Below are 21,458 nucleotides of genomic sequence, written 5' to 3'. Positions count from 1 at the left end.
AAAATTAGTAAAACTGCCAGTAATATACCCAAACTGAAAGCCAGCAGAGATCAGGATGTTCCTGGGAACCTCACACATTCAGTAAAGACATGCACATCCATTATGGAGAAAGAGTGTGCTTCTTTCAGGTTCCTAAGTATCGAGAATCCTAAATGCAAGCTCTTTACACATTTAAAAAAAATGTTTCACGAATAAAAATCTACGCAGCCAGCCATGAAAATAAAGCGTAATTGAATCCATCTGCACACATGACGGTAACATCTAATTCTGTGGCAACTGAAGAGCACGGGGGTCTCAAAGAGAAAAAGAGAGAAGAGTAGAAAGAACACGGGCTAAGTGTACGTTTGCCTGAGCTGTGCCAAGTGCCTGGACTTTGGCAGATAGGAAACTATACCAAGACTTGCTGAATAGAAATACAAGTTAAACGGGGTTAGTATACATTACACTTGTTTTCATAATAAGTATATATTGTTTTTATTTTTCAATATGAGCCTAATCATTCTTAATCTACTCATCTTTGAAAGATTAACTTTATGTGTGTTTTAGAAGAAAAACTATGACCAAGAGTGGGCATCTTTATTAGGAAACTGTCAATTTTAAAGAACTGTGTGTGCATATTTTGACCACACTGTATTCAAGCCTGGTCCATCAGAGGTCCCTCAGAGGGCATTACATCCCATGCACCCGGAGTTATGAAGAGTTGCGAGCGGCTATGTGGGTTGGATGTTGAGAATCAAACCCAGGTCTCCTGGAAGAACATAAGTGTTCTTAACCACTAAGCTAGCTTCTAAGGTACTATCTTATAGCTATAAGATTAGCTAAAATTTACCAAGTATTTTCTTTTTTTGTCAGTCATAAAAATGCACTGAGGCCAACAGGGCTTATTCTACACTTGGTAAACTGTTACAAGATGTTTTGGGAATCTACAGACCAGTCTCAGTTTAGTTTGTGCCGTAAAATTCTAGAAAGTTTGGATTTTTCGGTCTTTTCGGAATTTCACAAAGAAAGGAGAACTTGACTTCAGTCATTCAGAGAAAATAGACACAAAATTGTTAAATTATAAACTGGAGCAATTGGAATGAGGCCATAAAAGAAATAAAACAAATTGCAGTGAAATAGAATTTTCTTTAACAGCACATGGATTTAATAAGAATTTAATAAGGTCTTCAAAAAAGGTAGACTTTAAGCCTGAACAACATTGTTTAGGAATATATTGTGAATAGAGCTTTCACTCTCTGAAATAAGGATTGGTGGGTGCTCACTTGCAGATTTTCTGCTTCCAAAGGTTTGCAGATTAGCTAGTCATGTGCTTCATTCATTTCTCTGATGCCATAAACACTACCTTGTCTAAGGAAAACTCTTGGAGTATCATTATCTATACTAATTGCTCTCATCACATATACAAGAATCAGAAGCTACATTTTCTAAAATGTGGACAATGATGATCGTGCCCGTATATTGAGGAACACTGAATTTACCAGAGAGAAAGTGTATGATGACTAAATACTCTGGAACAATAGCAAAGTGAAAGAAAGTTTGCCAGAAACCAAACCAATTCATGGAAGAGCATACACACTTTTTCTTCTTCTGAGGTCTGTTCAATAAGATAATGATAGGATCGTACTGAGAAGAGAGACTCAGATGAGCCTGTCCACTCTTGGCAAACACTATCTCTAATAAACCATTGAGAGAGTGGTTTATTATTATTATTGACCACATTATGTTTAAGCCTATATATTAGCTATAATTAGATAGAGATTCAGTCTATACATAATGATCAGCCTAGGGTATTTCTGAACTGATCTATTACTTATGAGTTTTATGAAATAATTAATATATATGTATGTATGTGTGTGTGTGTATTTCTGTGTATGATTCTTCAAACTGAAGCTAATATTCTCTTTAAAAACATAGGCAAATTTGAATTATCATCTCTTAAATGAGGAAAAAGTTGGAGATTTTTATAGTTGTACCTCTGTCCTCAAAAATATTAAAAGGTGACCAAGTTTTCCCATTCTTCTTGAAACTACAGTGACAACATTTTCTACTAATCTATACTCTAATCTTTTGTCATACCTCTTTATATCTGTGTCCTTGGGTAGAGCTAATCTCCCAGATCAGTAAAAATGAGGCTCCCTATTCTCCAGCCAGAGTAGGCCATTCTCACCCAAACTATGGTGCAAATGCGAGTGAAAAGGGGGTGAAATGGGGTGAGGACCCTTTCCCTATGTCATCAGACTTCTTGGCAATTATTCTATTTCTTTCCCCTGTGTGCCAGATGGAACTCGGTCTCATCCACGTTATAGACTATCACAAAGTTATATGTATCCCTAACATCTGAGAACTGTTTACTATGGTATTACAGATCTAGGACGATCTGTACCATTTTAGCCATTTAGAACATATCACTCAGTAGCATTAACTGTGTTCTTCCTATTGGGAAACCATCAACATTTTTAAAAAAGACTGTGCTTACTCCTTCTGGAGTTGACATGATTGCTGGAAATCTTTCTTTTCCTTTTCCTGCAGTTGCTCTGACATACTAAGTAATCCAGTTCTTTTCTACAAGTTTTCTGTAGCCATGCTTAAGTCAGTGTGTGTAACTAGTAGATATATATGACTAGATCAGGAGTCTCATTTTTGTGTTGTCTTGAACACTGGGGCAGAATGAGTAACAGCATAAGACCTTGGACCTACTGGTGTGTCATGAGATGCCAACTGCATAATCTTGAGCAACTAGAAGGCTAGGTTGTACCAATCCTCTGAGCAGGTCATCTAAAGTTCATGCAAAATTCCAATTTCATAGCTTGTCCTACAATATAGACTGTTAAGGATGTTACCAATAACTACCAAAGACAAGCTGAGCTGAAAATAAAAGCTTATTATTTGGTAAGCTGAGTGGCCCAAGATCAAGGGCTCTGTAATACAATGTTTGATAGCCACCACTCCCTTACTTATTGTCTTCTTATTTTAACTGCACAGGAAGAAGGGAGAATCAGGTACTATTGGGTCTCTTTCATATGAACACCAATCCCATTCATGAGGTTGCTACTCTTGTCTGTGACCTCATCACCTCTCAAAGAATCCACCGGCTAACACCAATAGCACTGTTCTTAATTGTAATAGACATTGCTTTCTTTATATAGGAGGACATGGGAATGGTTACAAAATACTTACTAGGGCACTAGTAAGAATATAAAATAACACAAATATAGAAAGGACATTGTACATATCTAATTATCCGTATAGTAATCTCCAGCAAAAGAAATTTCCGGCATGCCAAAGTTGAAGTCAGGTATATACAACACAAGTGCTTAATGATTACTTCAGCTTTTAATTAAAAATTTAGGTAGAAATCAAACCCATAAGAATGGGTCCACATTTTAAAACATTAAAAAAAAAGGGAGATTTAGATGGGATACCAGGCCTCCTCCACAACACGCTCTTATCCTTCCCAGTGATTGACACCTGCTTCTTTCTATTTTCCATATAGCTTTTGCTTGAGAGCAGCAATCGTCGAGTATACAAACCTTCAGAACGTGTTTCTGGGAGAGTTCTTTCCCAAGACTCTTTTCCTGTAGTTACACCAGTCTTCACTACATGAAGTCAGAGACACTCATACCTGGAAAGACCCACGCTAGTTCTCCTCCAAACCTTCTAATATATACTCCTGTCATAGGAATAGGACAGGGAATTAACTCTGGAACTGAATTTATAACGTTTGGTGAGCTTTAAGAACAGGGTTTTAACTGAAACTCAGGAAGTGAGCCTAATGTCTCTCTGCCTCACAAAGGCCAAAGCCGGGCACATGATACACTGGTTTCAGACAATTTGGCAGGAGTCCTGTGAGAAAATACTGTATGCCAGGTTCATGCTCGCTTGTTCACAATTTCATAATCTAATTCTCTGAATGAAAAGTATCTAACTAAACGGGAAATGGTATAGAAAGACAAGCGAGAAGGTTTAAGAGGGATTTTTACTTTTAGGGACACCATTCCAGAATCACGGGAAGATTATTTGCAAAGCCAAGTTTGAGAGTGAGACATACAGTTCTGGGTCTACAACAACTTCTGACAAGATTTCACACACTGTCAGAAAGGTTCTTTTCTCTTGCTTGGCTCCCCTGCAGTGGGAGTGGGGACAAAGCCAATGCCCCAACCTCCTTACACACAGGGAGCCACTTTGACCCAGTTCCAGAAGCCCAAGGGCTGTCCTTAATTAGCATTGTAATTTATATTGCACAATTATGCAAATTGGGTACATAAACAAAATTATCCCTTCAGTTTGGCTTCACTGTTCGAGAAATGCAAAGCCACTACCCGATAAGAAAAAAGACAACTGCACACATTCGCTTTGATGCAAGGCATTGCTTTTTCATTTGTCTTTTCTTTGTTTTCCTCTTTCGCCTTCCCCTTGGGCTGTAGTTTTATTTCCTTTCCTCTGTGTTGGGTTTTCTTTTTTTCCTTTTATGATGTTTATTTCTTCCTTTTTCTATACTTGGCTCTTTTCCTTGGGAAATTTTCTGTCTCATTAATTCTCCTGCTGCAATTCACAACCATTTGGGTCATTCCTTTGGTTTCTGATATGATTCCTATCTACCCATAGCTTTCTTTTGCTTTTTATTTTATTTTTTCTTTCTCAACGTTTCTCCTTTCCATTGGCATTCAATCTACATTGTGCCATTCTCCCCAAGCTTGTCTGACATTCTTTCGATAGCCGAGCAAATGCTCCTTGCTGGCTATCTAGCAAACATCCTCAGGATATAATTATTTGGAGGGTAAGAAAGCTGAAAATAAGTATGGCAAGTAAGAAAAGTTAGAAGATCAGAAATTTGAAAGCAGAAAGCTCAGTAAAATCTAACTAGAAAGTTGTGCTTCCAACCAATAGGCAGCTTTCAAAAAAGTATTAACCTCCAGGTGATCAATGCTTACATCAGCATAGCAAAGTCAGTTTACTAATATTGGATCATGTCCCAATTAAGCCAATCCTGTTAGATATCCTTAAAATTGTAACGAAGACCATAGACATCTAAAATATTGTAAATTTATAGAAGAAAGTTAGAATGGAGCTAGATTAGCAGAAACAACTATTATTGTGATTGACAGAACATGGAGACAAACTGCTGAGGGCATTTCTAACAGAGGTGTTTCAACAGAGTGGGGAAGAAAAACAAACTGTGCCTGGCTTTATCTACTGAGAACCATGGCTCCCATGGGGAAATACTCCTTTTCATCCCACAGCCCTCTGGCTTCAGTAACATCAGTCAAATTAAAACATAACCCAAGGGGTGCCCTGCCCAACTATGGCAAATCATAGCATCCTCCCTCTGGCTATAACTTTTTTCCATTTTGAATAATATCAAATTGCCTTGTAGAACTTTCCATACATATTTTTGGTCCCTATTTTGCTGTCTTTAACTCGCCCATCTCTTTCTGATCTGCTTACTAGATTCTGGCTATCCCACTGTCTGAAATTCTTATACCTTTGCTTCTGTGCCTTTCTTCATCTCTGCTTTGTACTTTGTTGGTGCTGGGGACTGAACTCATAGAGCCTACATGTGAAACAAGTGCTTTAACACTGAGACATGCATTAGTTGGTTTATTCTTGCCATTCAGAGCTATAGTCACATGCAATTTAAGAAAAGTCCTCCTCCAAACTTTATTCTAATGTTGATCTACACTTTGCTATTCCATTGCATTCTCTGTTTTAATTCAGTAATATTTAAATATTATGTGTGTATGTGCCTCTGTACTGTTTGCCTTCTATTTGTACTTGCTTATCATATATTTATCATATATTTTAAGCTTACATATAGTGTGCCTCTCCCTACTTGCAAGAATATAAGATCTTGTCTCTGTCTTGTTGCCCTACCTCTAGTACCCAAGACAACATCAGGTACACAAACCCTTCTCAACATATCGTTGTCTTAAGGGGGTAGATTCATGACTATTAGAAAATTGGCAATGGCTAAATCCTAACCAGTGGTTTTGATTTACATCTATAACCTGTTAATTTTGTAAATAAATGCAAGTAAAGTTTTTCTGAGCTTTAGGTACTTGAACTAAAATGAATAAAGCTCACAGTATTGGCCTTTCCATCTTGAAAAAACGTAAGTGACATTGACAGAAAGGAATAGCCTAGGAATGGAGATGTAGGTGGGAGCAGAGGGGAGAGAAAGCTTGGTCAGTGTCATTAACTTGGTGACCATGCTGCCATGTGTCAGCTGCCCTGCTAATTTTTGTGTCTTTAAGGTCCTTCTGTAAATTCTGACTTCACTAAATTACCATGGAGTGGGTTTCAATACATTCAGTTAGTAAGAATAACATTTACCAATATTACAGAAGAAAAAAAGGATAATATGTTTACTCTTAAATATCAAGGGAGTAAAATTGGTGTTTGCGTCATTAGCCTGTTTCGTGGATGATCAGATTCTTGATCTTTTCAAATTTTGGCTTCCTTTCCTTATTCAAATAAATAGAAATAATAATAAAGGAAAATAAAGGTGTACAGAAATACTGGGAGCTACATGATGGAGTATTGGAAATATTAAGCTGCAAATTCTTACATGTGAAACTTCAAATTGTGTGTGTTCCTCATGAAGGCATTTTAATCTATATGCCTGGGCACACATGTGAATTAGTTTTTAAATTAGAAGTTCAAATCTACCCTGCTCTTTTTGTTGTTTGTGGCATATACTGTATCCTTGTTTCTTTTAGAATATTTTAAAGCTTTTTAATTAAGTGCATTGGGCTTCCTTAGTGGACGGTATCAAAATTTATATATGATTGAATATAACATCTGGAGAGTAGCCTAGGTTAGGTAAAGTTTGTGAATAATGTATGAACTACCGTCTTTCTGCTCCCCTTCTATGAGTCTGAATCCTAACTTCTACTTTGTAGATCTGTCACCATGGTGGTCAGGGGCCGAACTACAGTGATAAGGCAAGTAGGAAGGAGTTGAGGGTGACTGGGACAAAAAATAATATTTCTTTACCAAAAGTAATCAAAGTAAAATCCAAAGATCCATGATACATTAAACACAAGTTAGGAGGAAAAAAACGCATTTACTAAAATGAAAACTAAGAAAACACTTATAAAATGAACCTAAGACACTCCAAAGTTGTATAATTGAATGCTGAATATTGATTTAAAACATTTAAAAATATTTTTCCTTACTTAACCCAAAATTGTAATTAAGATTCATTTTAATGGCAGTCAGGTCTCTGGTGGACTGCAGGATTTAGGAAGGAGTTATAGGGAAGGGAAAACATGTTAACAGCAAGACTGGCTATCTTCTTAAATAGTCAGGGTAGATAGATTCACCTGAGTTTGCAGAGATTCCATCAGATTTTGTGTTTAGAATTCTGAAACAGCCCACAAAATGGTTACTGACTTTCCAGTCCATGTCTACATTTTAGGGAAGGTAAAATTCTGTGATTCAAATTTCCTGACTCAATTTCAAAATTCATAAAGAAAAACAATTTCATCCAAAATTTCCCAAAAATATGCATTTAAGAAACATTTCTAGAAACATTATGGACAGTGTTTCAAAACACATGCATATCTAGGGAGACACACAGTTTCCCGACAGAACAAGATCAAGGGTTTTGCCTTCCATGAATTCCAGTGCTACACACTTTCCTTTATAATATTTCTTGGGTAGTGAAAATCATCTACATATTTCTAAGGTTAACTAGGATATTGTTTTATTAGGACTTATTTTTTAAGATCCTGAGTAAGTATATTTGTTAGTATTCTTTCTAGAACTTTACAATTACTCTTGCAAGACTACTACCATATTATGTTTTTTAATTCTTCCTGTATTCACTATGCCTTGTTCTAGTAACTATTAATATTTTACTTTGTGTTCTTATTTACTATCTAACCCATTTTTACAAGATTTATTTATGCAATTCATTTGATGATATTTTCAAATTTTCAACATTAAATTTGAATTCCTTTGACATTCTTTTAGTTTTATAAAATTTAAATTTTTGAGATTCTAACTAAGTTTGAATATTATATATACTAGTGTGCATGAATTTGCCTCTGAAAATATTGTTGACAATAGGGCGCTCTTGAAATCTGCTCTTATAATGTAATGGGATAGTTCTAATTTGTTTACAATGGTTTCAGTATCCCACAAGTTCATATAGTTTCTATTTATAAGGTACAAATTTCACTGACATTTCTTAACAGTTTTTCCTTTTTAAAACTATTTAGTTCACCAACGATTTGCTAGCTATCCATTTTTTTTAGTATTTCATACTTATTTATAGCTCCATTTATATTTCGGTGAGAGGTGTCTAAATTCTTTGTAGGTGTCTAAATTCTTTGTATTTGTATAGCCATCTGAGGCATGAACCACACACTTTTCTATCCCACTTAAAACAAGAATATTGTACCTTTTGTTTTATTTTTCTCTTCATATACAGTATAATCACATTTTTGTCAATATAGCTCATATTTCAATATAAAATTCATTTGTAAAACTTTGAAACATTACACCTTTTCAACAATGCTCATATTTCCATTCATCGAGTATAACATTATAGGTATTACAAGTGATTACAGAAACTGTCTTCTGTTTAGGACCCACTGCGTTCCTATCTCTTATCAAGTTCTTGGAATCTCTCTTACAGATTCTGGTCAGGAAATTGTGGCCTAAAACATGAAAAAGAAATTAAGAATGAAAAACTGAAACCTTTGCCATTATTATGAACATTGCTTGTAAGCACATGTTACCAACAAGATTATGACAAAGGCATAGAGTGATTTCACCATCACCTTTAAATTGCCACATAGGTAGAATGACACAAGTATGCATTAATGGAGGGAAACTATCTTTTTCTTGTGTTAACACTCCTTGGGCATGAAACACATACATTCACTTCATTTTTGTTATTATCACTTTATTATTATTATTATTATTATTATATTGTTCTCGCTTTTAGTAGATTCACCTGTAAATAACCGTTAACATTATTCTAAATCTCAGCCACATAGTATGATCCTAAGATGATATCTTTAAAAGATCCTAACGATCTGGCTATTCACCAGACCAATTAGACACAGATTTCTTTTGGTTGAGACCCAGGATTTATTTTCTAAAGCCCTTCATGCATCTACAGACTGGAGCCAAGAATAAAAGCACAAGAGAGTTATGGAAGACCAAAGCCTCAGATTTGTTATGTGGTGGCCATGGGCCTTAGCAAGTCAATACAAGAGAGGCATTTTCTGGCTACATAAAATGTGGCCTGGGAGACAGCTTTCTTTGGGACTCAGGGGACTACATCAAAATGATCCAAAGGCACTTACAGAGTTGCAATAAGGTTTCATGGTTTGTAACCAGCAGTCAGGGGATTTGGAGAGTCTAATTTTGCTTTGAGTTGAGGGCAGACAAGAATTTGTCAGAGCGCTCAACTGAAAACAACTTGGAAAAATAGGTTAGGTTCCAATATTTCAAAATTAGGAATTCAAGTTATTTAACAAGTTCGAATTGTGTAATTATATTAAATATTAAAATATTTAATAAAATATTTTAAATGGCCATTTAATAGCAACCATTGTCATAAAAATTTGTGTGTATGAATGTTTCTTCATGTGTGTACAGATGTATGAGTGTGGGTACATGTGCTTCCTCTTGCATCTATACATGAAAGGCCCAGGGGACAACGTCCTCAACTTTGTTCCTCAGGCACTGTCAACCTTGGTTTTTAACAGTGTCTCTTACTGGTCAGAAATCCCTTATGTAAGTGAGGTTGGCTGGCTAGATGGGTCACGGGAATCTGTGTGTCTTCTACTTCCCAATACTGGAATTTCAAGTATGTCCCCAGATGATCTGGGGGAGGTTGTTAATTGATATTTTAAAATAATTTATTTCATTCAATATATTCTGCTCATGGTTTTTCCTTCTGCCAACTCCTCCTAGATTCTCCCCATCTTTCTACCCAAATCCACATCCTTCTTTTCTCTCATTAGAAAACAAGTAGGTTTGTAAAGATAAATAAAAGATAAATAGATAAAAAATAAATAAATAAAACCCAGAATAGTGAAAAGCGAAAAAAAGAGCCAATGAAAAAAACACAAGAAACACATGTACACACACACACACACACACACACACATATTTGCATACACAGAAACCCTGTAAAACACAAAATCAGAAACTGTAATATATAACCAAATTATCTGTAAGATTTTTAAAAAGGGTCCAGAGAAAGTATTATGAACAGAAAACCCTCAAAAGTATCACTGAGTTCGCTTTCTGTTGGCCATCTACTGGGCATTAGTTTTTTCTCTTAACCATACTTAAGGCACGATTGTTGTTTATTGTTTGTTTGTTTGTTTTAAAACGTGGATTCTGTGGAACAAACTCGAGTGCTCATGGACTTAAAAGGCAAGTGATATACCAACTGAGCCATCTCCATGTAACCCTAATGCTTGATTTGAGAGAAGAAAATTAGGAGGACTGGCAGGATGGCTCAGCAGGTAAGAGCTACTGACAAAACAAGTTCAATGTCTGGAACCTGTAAAGTAGGAGGAGAAAACCAACTTCAGGTTTTCCTCTTCCGACTGCACTGTACCACAGCATGTGCTTTCTATTGTATACATCATGTACAGACACAATACATGAAGGGGATTTTGAAAAGAAAGTTTAAAACACAAAGAGTAAATAAAACACTCTTTGTGAACTTTTAATATCATTTGGCTACATGCTTTGACCTCAGCACTTTATGTAGTGATAAACTAGCTGATCCATCCAAGAGAGAGTTAGCTCTTATTTTTCAACAAACGAAGCCAGATAATTGCTTATATTCCACAATAATCATGATTCCATTGAGGTTTTTTTGATACATAAGCATATTGAGACATTCTGTGAAAGAGATAAACTCCACCACTTACACTAAGCAGTTTTTGGCATCTTCCTTTGCACATGAATTTGAACTGTAGCAGCTCATTAGCTCAATGTTTATGCTACTGTTTACGCGTGCCATGCTACAAATCGGTTTAATGCACTTAATAGAAAATAGACTTGGTTATATTTTGAAGATAAATGTCTTCATAAAATTATGATATGAAAGTATCATTTGATTTAAGAATCTAAAGCAGAGTGAGATCTTTGCATTTTACCTTACAGGAAACCACTAAAGCAGGCGTGTAAGTTAAGTGCCCTCTGGGCTTTCCATTTTCCTATGATTCTCAAAGAGTCCACTACCAACAAGAAACTTAAAATGCAAAGTCCTTAAAATGCTTGACCCACACTGCTGAAATAGAAGTTCTCAGGTCTGGGCATCTTTGCTTTATTAAGTCTTTGTTATGATACTGTTAACAATCTCCAGTTGGGAATCTGATTTGGTAGACTAACTTGAGTTACTGTATAAGAAAATATATAGGCTATAGTAAAAGGAAAAATGTTCTTTACTACATGAGCAGGAAATTCATGACAGCCTTGCATCATCTTTCACCATCACTGAAATGATCAGTAATCTCTTGTGTTTGTTTTCCAATGTTCTTTGAAGCAGCCGGGTATTGGATTTCATGTGTGCCTTTCTTACCTCATTGAGATAATGTTGCTATAATGATCTCACTCATATGTTGCGTAATTAGGCCTAATATCTCTCTAATGAGATACACCAAGCTATTTGGTAGCAGCTGTTTTTCATGGATAGCAAAGGGTACTCTATGATAAATTTTTCAAGGCACTCAAGAAAAGTAAAAGTGGTTATTTCATGTAAATTACATGTATTTTTCTTAAGAACCTACTTATCTTTATGGTTGATATTAATATTCGCAATAACACAAAAGACTAGGCATATCAATTGGCTTTGGCAGGAAATGGCACGTCTAAGTTATTTATATTGACGAGTAAGAAATATATAAAGGAACAATATAGAACAGGCTTGTTAAAAATCATTGGTTATTTATGTTACAGATAAATATTTTTATATTACAGATAAAGAAAGGTATTTTAATATGGAAATATTTATTCTTTATTGTAGTTATTTTTGAAGAAAATTTTTTTCTTAACAGTATAGCATTGTGTGTTCAATAACTGCTTATGTATGTTCAATAAATATGGTACAAATGTAGCTTATTTCGTTGGTTTATTCATTAATGAAGGAATACCTGTGTGCATTTTTATCTAGACAAATACACAATGGATACATGTTGGGTATCATGTGAACTGCTTGGAGGCATGGCCATTAGTTTACAGTCACGGGAATTTTCATCTCCTGGATCAACGTAAATACATACCTAACTATCTACCCTGCATTTGTTGCTAATGAAACAGGGGTATTCAGCATTTTAGAAAAGTGTGGTGAATTAATGGATAAGATTATCTCCTCTCCCTGCAGCCTGAGTCTGTAATAGAAGAGGAAATTAGGGGAGACAAACCAAAGTGTGATGCTTAGGGAGTACCTTCATTCTGGCTGTCACCGTGTTTTTTTTTTTTTTTTTTTTTTAAAGCCAGCACAAGGCCTCAGGGGAGTCTGGCTGTTCTAGCCTCTCTCAGCCAGCCAGACAGTAACGGCCCACTGCTTTTATTCATTACCTTGAATGTAATGCACTAAATTTAACAAGTAACACCCTCAGCGGGAATTTATTGGCCTTTTGCAGCATGATTGCAAGGTGGGATACGGATATGGATTCCAGTTACTGTTGACACTCAGATAAGTAGAACAAAGCCTTTCTAGAATTATGAACTGAAGTTGATATTTGAGGAAAGAGAAAATAAATAAATAAATATCTCAGTACTATTTGCAGAAGAAGAAAAAAATACATTTATTCCTCTATTTAGAGAACACTCCCTGGTTATATAACTGAAGCATTTCAATTAAATGCAGCAATAATAAAATAGCAACACATAAAGGCAAAGAGCTTTTATAAGGCAGCGATATTCAAACACAAATATGTGGAGAGGGCAGATGTACAATAGGGAGGAGGCTAACAGACTTCAAACATTATTTTATACATAATAGTACATGGGTGGACACAAACAGGACTCTTCAAAATGGATTTAATATTTTAAATTTGAAAAAAAAATCAAATCCATGTGCTATTGTTATTCTGGTAGTTAACTACAGCTAGAGATCTAGTAATACACAAGAATAGTAATTCTTTCTAAAATGTTGCTTTTATGGTTTCATGTTGTTAACTCTGGAGTTAGCAGATTAAATATTGTTGGCATAAAGGTATTTATGATGGACCTTAAAAGTCCTTGTGTTGTTATAGGAGAATAAAAGGAGGAGCCAGTGTTATTAAGTCACTTCAGGCAAAGGTTTGTTGTCATGATTTGATTTATTTATAAAGGCCATTGAAGCACAATAAACATAAAGGCATAAGAGGGAGTGGATCAGATTTCATTTTATCACATTGGGTATGAATGAAAATGCTGTCCAATATATGGAGTAAATGGAATATGAAAACAAAAGGGGTAGTAACCTCCCACAGCATCATCTAAATAATCAACTGAATTACTACAGTCAAAGCAGCATGAACGCCTGGTAAAGGGTGGATACCACACACAACAGAATCACTCTGGGTTTAAGAATGGTGCCCTCTGTGACCTTCAGTCACTCATTTCATCTTTCCCTGCCTGCTTCTTCAGCAATAATACCTACACAATGAAAGTAGCTGCCTCTGTGGCTACACTACCATAAAATAAACCTGGGAAATTATTTAGATAATGACGCACACAGTGAATATCTAATAAAGGTTAACAAGTTTATATCAGTTTGCATGATTTTAGCCTAAGGATTGAAACTCACAAAGCAAGAAGCAAATGAAATCTTCCTTTTTCCAAGTTGATATGACTGAGTATAAATCTGAGCTCAAACCTTCCATTGTACAAAAGGGACAGTTTAATTAGTTTGAACTTGAGAGTTACTTTCATAGCATTGATTTGTTATATAATTGAGTGGAGTTACATTACAATTTGTAAGGTTTCTAGTATATAGCACTAGTCTAATGATACATGTACTTGAGGAGACTTGGGAAAAATGAACAAAATGAATAGGCTTATGTATGTATGTCTTTAAAACTCAGCACTTCATGGTTTCATACTCACCAAATAATGAGACATTTGTTTATTGGGGGGGTCTATGAATGAAACCTTGAATTTCATGTTCCCAGGTTGATTTCTATTTATGTGATAAACCACCATGACCAAGTCAAGGCTTTATCTGGCCTTACTGTTCCAGGGGGATATAAGTCCCTCACCATCACAGCAGAGCAGCTTGGGAACATGGCAACCAGAACAGCAAGCTGGAAGTACTCATTCTAAACCACAATTATTCTAGGGATTATTGCTTTTTACACAGTGAAGGAAAGAAGTGCTAAAAATTGATAATCATTTCTTTAAAGACCATAGAGCAACCAATTTTCAGAAGTAAAATGGAAAAGGCAGATAACTGACCAAATGTGTGGAAAGAAGAGGAATAGTTGGGTTAAAGGGCTTGTTATGTTGACAGTGATGGCTGATTCACAATTTGGATGGTATGTGCATGAAAAACATTCTTTATGATGTCCCAAAGTCCTTGTTCAAGTTAATTCATTGAGCAACTAGGAAGCTGAGCTAAATTTATCAACAGAGGCATACTGAAGTATTTCTAAGTCACTGTTAGCATTTGGACACTGAGACACTGAGACAAAGAAAACTCTTAAGTAACATGGCTTCTATCAACCTTCGAGAGTCCGAGCATAACAATGGATTAGTTACCATGAATAATTTAACTTCAAGCTGTTAATCAAATATTATCCTACTGTTTTGGTTGCATTTCATTGCAGAGATAGAATATTTAAAGAAAGACGCATGTTTAAAGGGATTTGATCTGTCATGTCATGGAGCATATGGTGGTAGAAGTGGCTGGGTCCGTGGTACCAGGAGTTTGTGGCTATATCCCTGTGTATAGATCAGTTAACAGAGAGCTGGATCAGAAACAGAATGAGCCTCGACCTTAAGAGACTGTCTTGCAGTCCTCCATTTCCTAGAGCTATACTCTACCTCCAATCTTGCCTCCCCTCAGAAGAACACTACCAGCTATAGACTGAATGTCTAAACACAGGACCCACAACATCTAATTTAGGCAGGAGTTGTATGATCTTTACCTTAGAGTTTACTCACAATGCATCTGGTAGTCTTGTAAATGCATTTTCACAGCCTACAGTCAGAGGCCTTAAGTGTTTAAAAATATATTTAAAAACACTTTCAATCATAAACAAATGCTAATATTGAAGGAAGCATTCATGACTGATCCATCCATCCATCCTACATTATTGTGTTGAGAGCCTTGTTCTGGACAAGTCTGTGATATCTCACTGAGGATGCAGTGATGAGTAAGATAAATGACATCACTGACCTCAATGGTGCTTACATTGTAGCAGCATAACGTAGTCACATAACTAGAATTTTCATCAGACTTGGGAGCGTCTACATAAGAATTTATGATTCTGCTGTTATGATATGTGTTGGAAAGGAGGCCAAAAGTATCTCCAGAGGAAACAACTTCACAAAGGCTAACTCTGTCATCACTGTACCCTGGAGTTAACAATGTGGTTATACTTATCCACTCACAGATAAGAAAGATGGGGGAAAGTCATTAAATAATAAGTTCTATAACTGGTAAAATGAACATCTAGGATCAAATCCCAGGTCACTCTCTGATTTTGGATTATTCACTTAATCAGCTGAGCTACAGAAGTCCATTTGCATTTGTGAGGTGATCCCAAGAATACACTGGACAGAAAAGAGGGCACATGGGAAGAAGAAAAAACATATGGTATTTTTAGCATCATTGTCCAAATTGAGGTGTAGAGAATCACATATGACAGTTTAGATATTTTATACCATATTAAATATAACAATGAAAACAACTGTACATCCACTCTAGGACAGAATTTCAATTTCTTGTTAGTCGAATGGGGAAGTAACACCACAAACCAGAAATTAGACTCTTCCTCATTTCCTGTAGATCTATAAAACCAAAACCTATACAGTAGTGTTTATAGGAACTGTACACATAACAGCAATATCTGGAACTAATCCAGGTGTTTACCAGTAAATGAGTAGGTTTAAAAATGATAGTAATCTAGCTTGTAATCACTCATAATCACTTAGGTTAATCTGCAGAGAATTATGCTAAGAAGGAGAAAAGGCCATTCTCAAGAGGATGCTATTCTCAAAATGGAAGAATTTTAGGAATAAATATCAGTGTAGGCATTACTAGACATCAGAACTTCTGAGAGGCTAGGGCATAGGAAGGGGCTAGAAGTGGTTACACACTTACTATTAATGAGTGTGTTTAGATTCTTCTACAGTTCTCAAACTTTTTCTAGTAAACTCTACATGTTTTTCTCTTGAATACACAAGGTGACACAATACATTTCAGAAAGTGGACAATTTCTTGGGTTTTCAAGGTATGCAGAATTAAAACGACATCCTCACAGCCCAGTAAGTTTAACAAGATGTTTTTTAAAAAGTCAGCTTTTTGCTAAAAGTCTTACTTTTCTTTATTGTTATTGCCTTGTATTTCTCTGCTTCTTCTTTCAGAGATAATTTTATAAGTCATCCCATTTCACCACAAATTAATATCCTTTACTCCTTGCATACTTTGTTAAGCAAATTCCTTTAGAAATTATTTAAAATGGATACTCACTATTCCCAAATACACCACTAAAATTCTTCTAGTGCTCTGAACCTGCAACAACAGGGTTTATCCAGAGAAATACAGAAAATATACAGTGAGCTTCTAAAGCTATATTTTATCTGCTATTAAAGTGTGGGAAGCGGGTGAGGCTGCATGGGCCAAGATGGCGCCCTGGCCCATTCCCGGGCCCCATGAAACCCACGTTTACTGTCTTGTCCGAGCATGCACAGTAAAAAAGCATGCGTATTACTCAAGATCCGGATCTGTCATGATCCGGATCTGTTAGCCTATCGTGACCGACTTGAGCTCGTGCCTGGAGCGTGTGAGATTTCTGATTGGATGAGGTCAGTCGGCTCGAGTATAGGAGGGTTGTTGTGGTTCCCCTTGCCCTGGGTGGAGATTGCTGTAAGAGAGAAAGCCACAAGTAACAGAAGAAGCTGTTGCATGAACCCGACTTGGTGTCCCTGTCATTCTTGTCTCTGCGGTCGGTGAGGACTGCGATTAAAGACCTGGAAAAAAAAAAAAAAAGAACCGGAATGTTTTAGCCAAGAAAATAGCATGTCCACACCAAATGGCTTATTGGAGATTTCACTGAGGCAATTGAAAATTCCCTCAGAGGGGCTGGTGAGATGGCTCAGTGGGTAAGAGCACCCGACTGCTCTTCCGAAGGTCCAGAGTTCAAATCCCAGCAACCACATAGTGGCTCACAACCATCCGTAACGAGATCTGGCGCTCTCTTCTGGAGTGTCTGAAGACAGCTACAGTGTACTTACATATAATAAATAAATAAATCTAAAAAAAAAAAAAAAAAAAAAAAAAAAAAAAAAAAAAAAAAAAAAAAAAAAAAAAAAAAAAAAAAGAAAATTCCCTCAGAAATAATGGTACTTGCTATTTATGGTAGCTGTTAACAAGACACATGTTGAGTTTATAGTTAAAGACTCTATCATAATTTGAGGTAGATGCATATAAATAAAGCCGTGGTTTTGATAGTTTTTATCACAGTGTACAAAGGGTATGGTGTGAAGAAAACATGAACATTGTTCTCTGTCCAGCAAAATAATACCATGTTGCTGCAAGAAATTTTGCTGTGTATGAGAAAGGACATTCTAAAATATGATACTGACTCAAAGCACTCATAATTGAAGTGGTTACGTTCCCACCTTATAAAGTATTCACTTCCACCAAGGTCTTTTCAAACTACCATTGACGAGTGAAAGCAGCCTCACAGAAGGCTTCATTCTGTTCTGTGTCAGAGTACCAGATAACCAAAAACTTCAAAGCATTGTACAAAAGTAAGTATTTTGCTTTTTATTTTTGTTTTTGTTTTAAAGCGGGGAAGGAGAGGACAGAGGAAGGAGCCCTAGGACAAAGCATGTGATGGTCCATGGGCTCCTATAGGCAGTTTTGGCATTATGAGGGTAAACTAAAGGATGCTTATTTCTAAATGATAATGAAAGGGAGCAAAGCTACTGCCTGCCATCCCTGCCTTTGGGAGGCAAGAGGCAAGAAAGTTGTGAGTTTGATGTTAGCTTGACTACATAGTGGTCCTAAATAAATAAATAAATAAATAAATAAATAAATAAATAAAACAGAAGGGGGAAGTGTCCATGGAAAAACTGCTTCATCATCAATAAAAATTAATGTAATGTGAAAATTGGATTTTTATAAATCAATCAAATTAGAGAAAAGCTTTGTGAAATGATTCATAAATAGGCATAATATGTCTAAAATTTTCAGACTAAAGCATAAACTACACACTTGATGACGATTGAATTTAACACAAAATATACTTCCATACTCAAAGAAAGTGTATTTTATGTTTTTTCCCCCAATGGTATAATTGCCAGCAAATGCCATCACATCAAGAACGGTTGACGCACACCTTCTGCAGCTTCCTGAGTGATTATCATTTTGATAGACTCACTGTATTGCAAGTTTATTATTTTTTTAGCAAAATTCTAGGAATTTGTGTTTTATTAAGTCAAAAACAAACAAACAAAACCAAACAAACACAACCAAAACAAACAAACAAACAAACAAACTAACTAACTAACTAACTAACCAGGACTGGACATGGTGACTCTGGTAATGGTGATCGCACTATCAGTACCAAGGGGGCAAGGCAAGAGAATGAAGAGTTTGGAGCCATCCTTGGGGCTGGTCAGGGGAAAGCCTATCACTCTACATGACAAGTCTTCTTGCCCCCTCTAAACCCTACTCTGTCCCTTTCACACATCTTATTCCCATTCTAAATAGCATTGCAACAACAAACAACACAAAAACCATCCTAGGATAGTTAACTCCATGGGCCTGATACATTATGAAATATGAAATAAAAAATAAATAAAATCTCAACTCGGTAGAAAAAAAATCTGTGGTGGAAAGACAAACCAAAGACTTGACTAGACATTTTCGTAAGTCAACACATAGTTAACGGGTGTGTGGAAGCTGTACAGTGGCATTAAACAAAAACCAGAGCATCATTGAAATAATGCCTCACTTAGCCAAGATGGCTGTTATCAAAACAAAGAATATGTACCCAGGAGGGTGTGGAGACTGCAAGATTTGTATATAGTCTCTGGGTTAAGAATGCTACCGTTGTTAAGAAAACAGAGCAGAGGTTCCTCTCAGGCCCAGCAGTCACAATAATGTGGCACCTATCCGAAAGGATTGGAATCAGGGTCTCATACGAATAATGGCAGTATGACTTTCCTTGCAGGATTTTTCATAAAGAATGATGGATCCGAGGGTGAAGGTGGATGCTGGAAAAGCACAAAGGCCTGCTTTCTAGAGCAGAAGCCACATGATGGAAATAGAGACCCGACTCCTCTAGGCTGTCTCCTCTAATCTTCATAAAAATAAAAGTAAATAAATAAAAGTAAGAAAATGTGTAAAAATATTTATGTCTTCTAGTAGAAAAAAATGGCTATAGAGATATAATAGAGGTGTAAATGCTATTCTACCTTAGAAAAGAAATCGGGATAGACAATAGTAAGGACCTTGAAAATACCATGTTGACTGAAATAAACTGGCCACAGAGGGACAGGTGTCACATGACTCATTCTTGTGATGTATTAGTATCTAATAGAGTTGAATATGTGCAAAGAAAGTTAACCAAGACTGTGGGGAAATTAACTATCCAATAAACATAAAGTTTCTGCTAAGCGAGAATAATAATCTCTAGCCTGGCATCTTACAATGTTGTTTTTCCACCCAACAAAATGTGTTGTACACTTGAAATATTTAAGAGCATAGCTCTCACGTTTGGCCACCACAAAATAGCCTTTGAATAGTGCACCAGTTGAGAAGTATACAATATTCCCTGATCGAAATGTGCCATTTTGTAGAAATTAAAGTTGCCTGTGGCTATCTTCATGTGTGTTCATGTTCACAGCGACCTCATCCTTTTGCTCCGAAATACTGCCTCAGGTCCTCAACAGTGGCAAGCTAGATATTATTGGAAAGAATAATTTAGACAAACAATTCTAATTAACTCAGAGAAACGTTCTGTTTTAAAATGCCCATAGGGGGTTGTGAAGATAGATGGCTCAGTCTGTAAGAGTGCTTGCTAGCAGGAGGACCTGAATTCTTACTCCCACCACCCACTTGTAAAGCAAGGAGTAGCCACATGTGGCTCTGTAGAGGCATAAGCTAGAAGGTTGCTAGGACTTGTGGGCTAGCTATAGCCAATATGAAAATGATGAGCCCCAGATTCAGTGAGACACCAATTCGAAGGGATGTAGGCATATAAATAGTAGAGGACACCTGATATCTTCCTCTGGCCTCCATGTTAAACTGCATAAAGCACACATGGATGCACATCACACACACAAGATGGTTCACAGCAATACATTGCAAAGCAAAGCTGTTAAAACAAGTAATGCATCCTGTATTCTTATTTGGGGACAAAAGCAGAAGCAAAATGGAAGCCAAAGAAGTAGGTCAGAGACTCCCACATCTTATTTTGTGGGTTTATATAACTCTTCCTGGAAAAACCTCTTTAGTTTTTGATGTGGAATTAAAATAGATTTGAGAAACCTCAAACTGGAAAAGAACTCATTAACCTATAATACAGATTTCAGAGTCAAGGCAAGATATTTCATCAACAATTTCAAAATAGAATAGAGGTCTGATTTTCATGATGCATTATTGAAAAAGTGTGGTGCTTATATATAGAACAATAGCACTGTACAAAAAAGCATCCATGTTAATGGAAGTTGGATGATAATTTAATCAGCCCCAATAAATATAAAGTGAAATGTATTCTATTTATATGTGACTAGTGGAATAGATTACAATTCTGTTACATTGCACGACTAAGTTCTAAATCAAACACCACTAGCTATCCCAGATATTTTTTCATAAAAATAATAAAATGGAAGCTCATAGGGTTGGCCAAATCACACATTTCACTTCTATAAATAGCAGTGTACTTTTTGTGTATTCCTATGAAAATATTTATGATCTTCTACGACAAAGAGGTAGAGTATATTGATCTCTAACAAGGTCAATTTTTTTTTCTAGACCAATATCCATTTGAAACTTAGATCTCTCTCCCCCCTCCCTTCCTCTTTCTTTCCCTCCCTCCCCCTTTCTCTCTCTCTCTTTCTCTCTTCTGTCTCTCTTTCTCTCTCTTTTGTGTGTGTGTGTGTCTGTTTTTGTGTTTAAGAGTATCTCAGTATATAGTTTTAGTTAACCTTGTACAAATTTTATAGCTAAGAGCAGCTTGACCTTGAACTTGTGATAATCTTGCCTAAACTTGCCTACTAAGATTTCAAGCATGCATCACCTGCCCTGACGGAATGTCAGT

At 36.2% G+C, this 21,458-nt stretch overlaps 1 long non-coding RNA gene across 8 annotated transcripts in view; it reads right to left on the bottom strand.

Annotated features, from left to right (window-relative positions):
• LOC110311497 overlaps positions 1 to 21,458 on the bottom strand; it is a 458,615-nt gene that overhangs the window by 2,977 nt on the left and 434,180 nt on the right. For 6 of the 8 annotated variants that reach the window (XR_003835132.1, XR_003835133.1, XR_002379961.2 and 3 more), the window contains one exon: positions 15,765 to 17,157. The exons of the other annotated variants lie outside the window; for them this stretch is intronic. This is a non-coding gene — a long non-coding RNA (uncharacterized LOC110311497). Of the gene's footprint in view, positions 1 to 15,764; positions 17,158 to 21,458 lie in introns of those variants that run through there. 8 annotated transcript variants of the gene reach the window in all.

Source organism: Mus caroli, chromosome 16, assembly GCF_900094665.2.
Source record: "Mus caroli chromosome 16, CAROLI_EIJ_v1.1, whole genome shotgun sequence".
Classification (NCBI taxonomy): domain Eukaryota; kingdom Metazoa; phylum Chordata; class Mammalia; order Rodentia; family Muridae; genus Mus; species Mus caroli.
The sequence above is the reverse complement of the archived record's forward strand: the minus strand, read 5'-3'. Positions and strand labels throughout refer to the sequence as shown.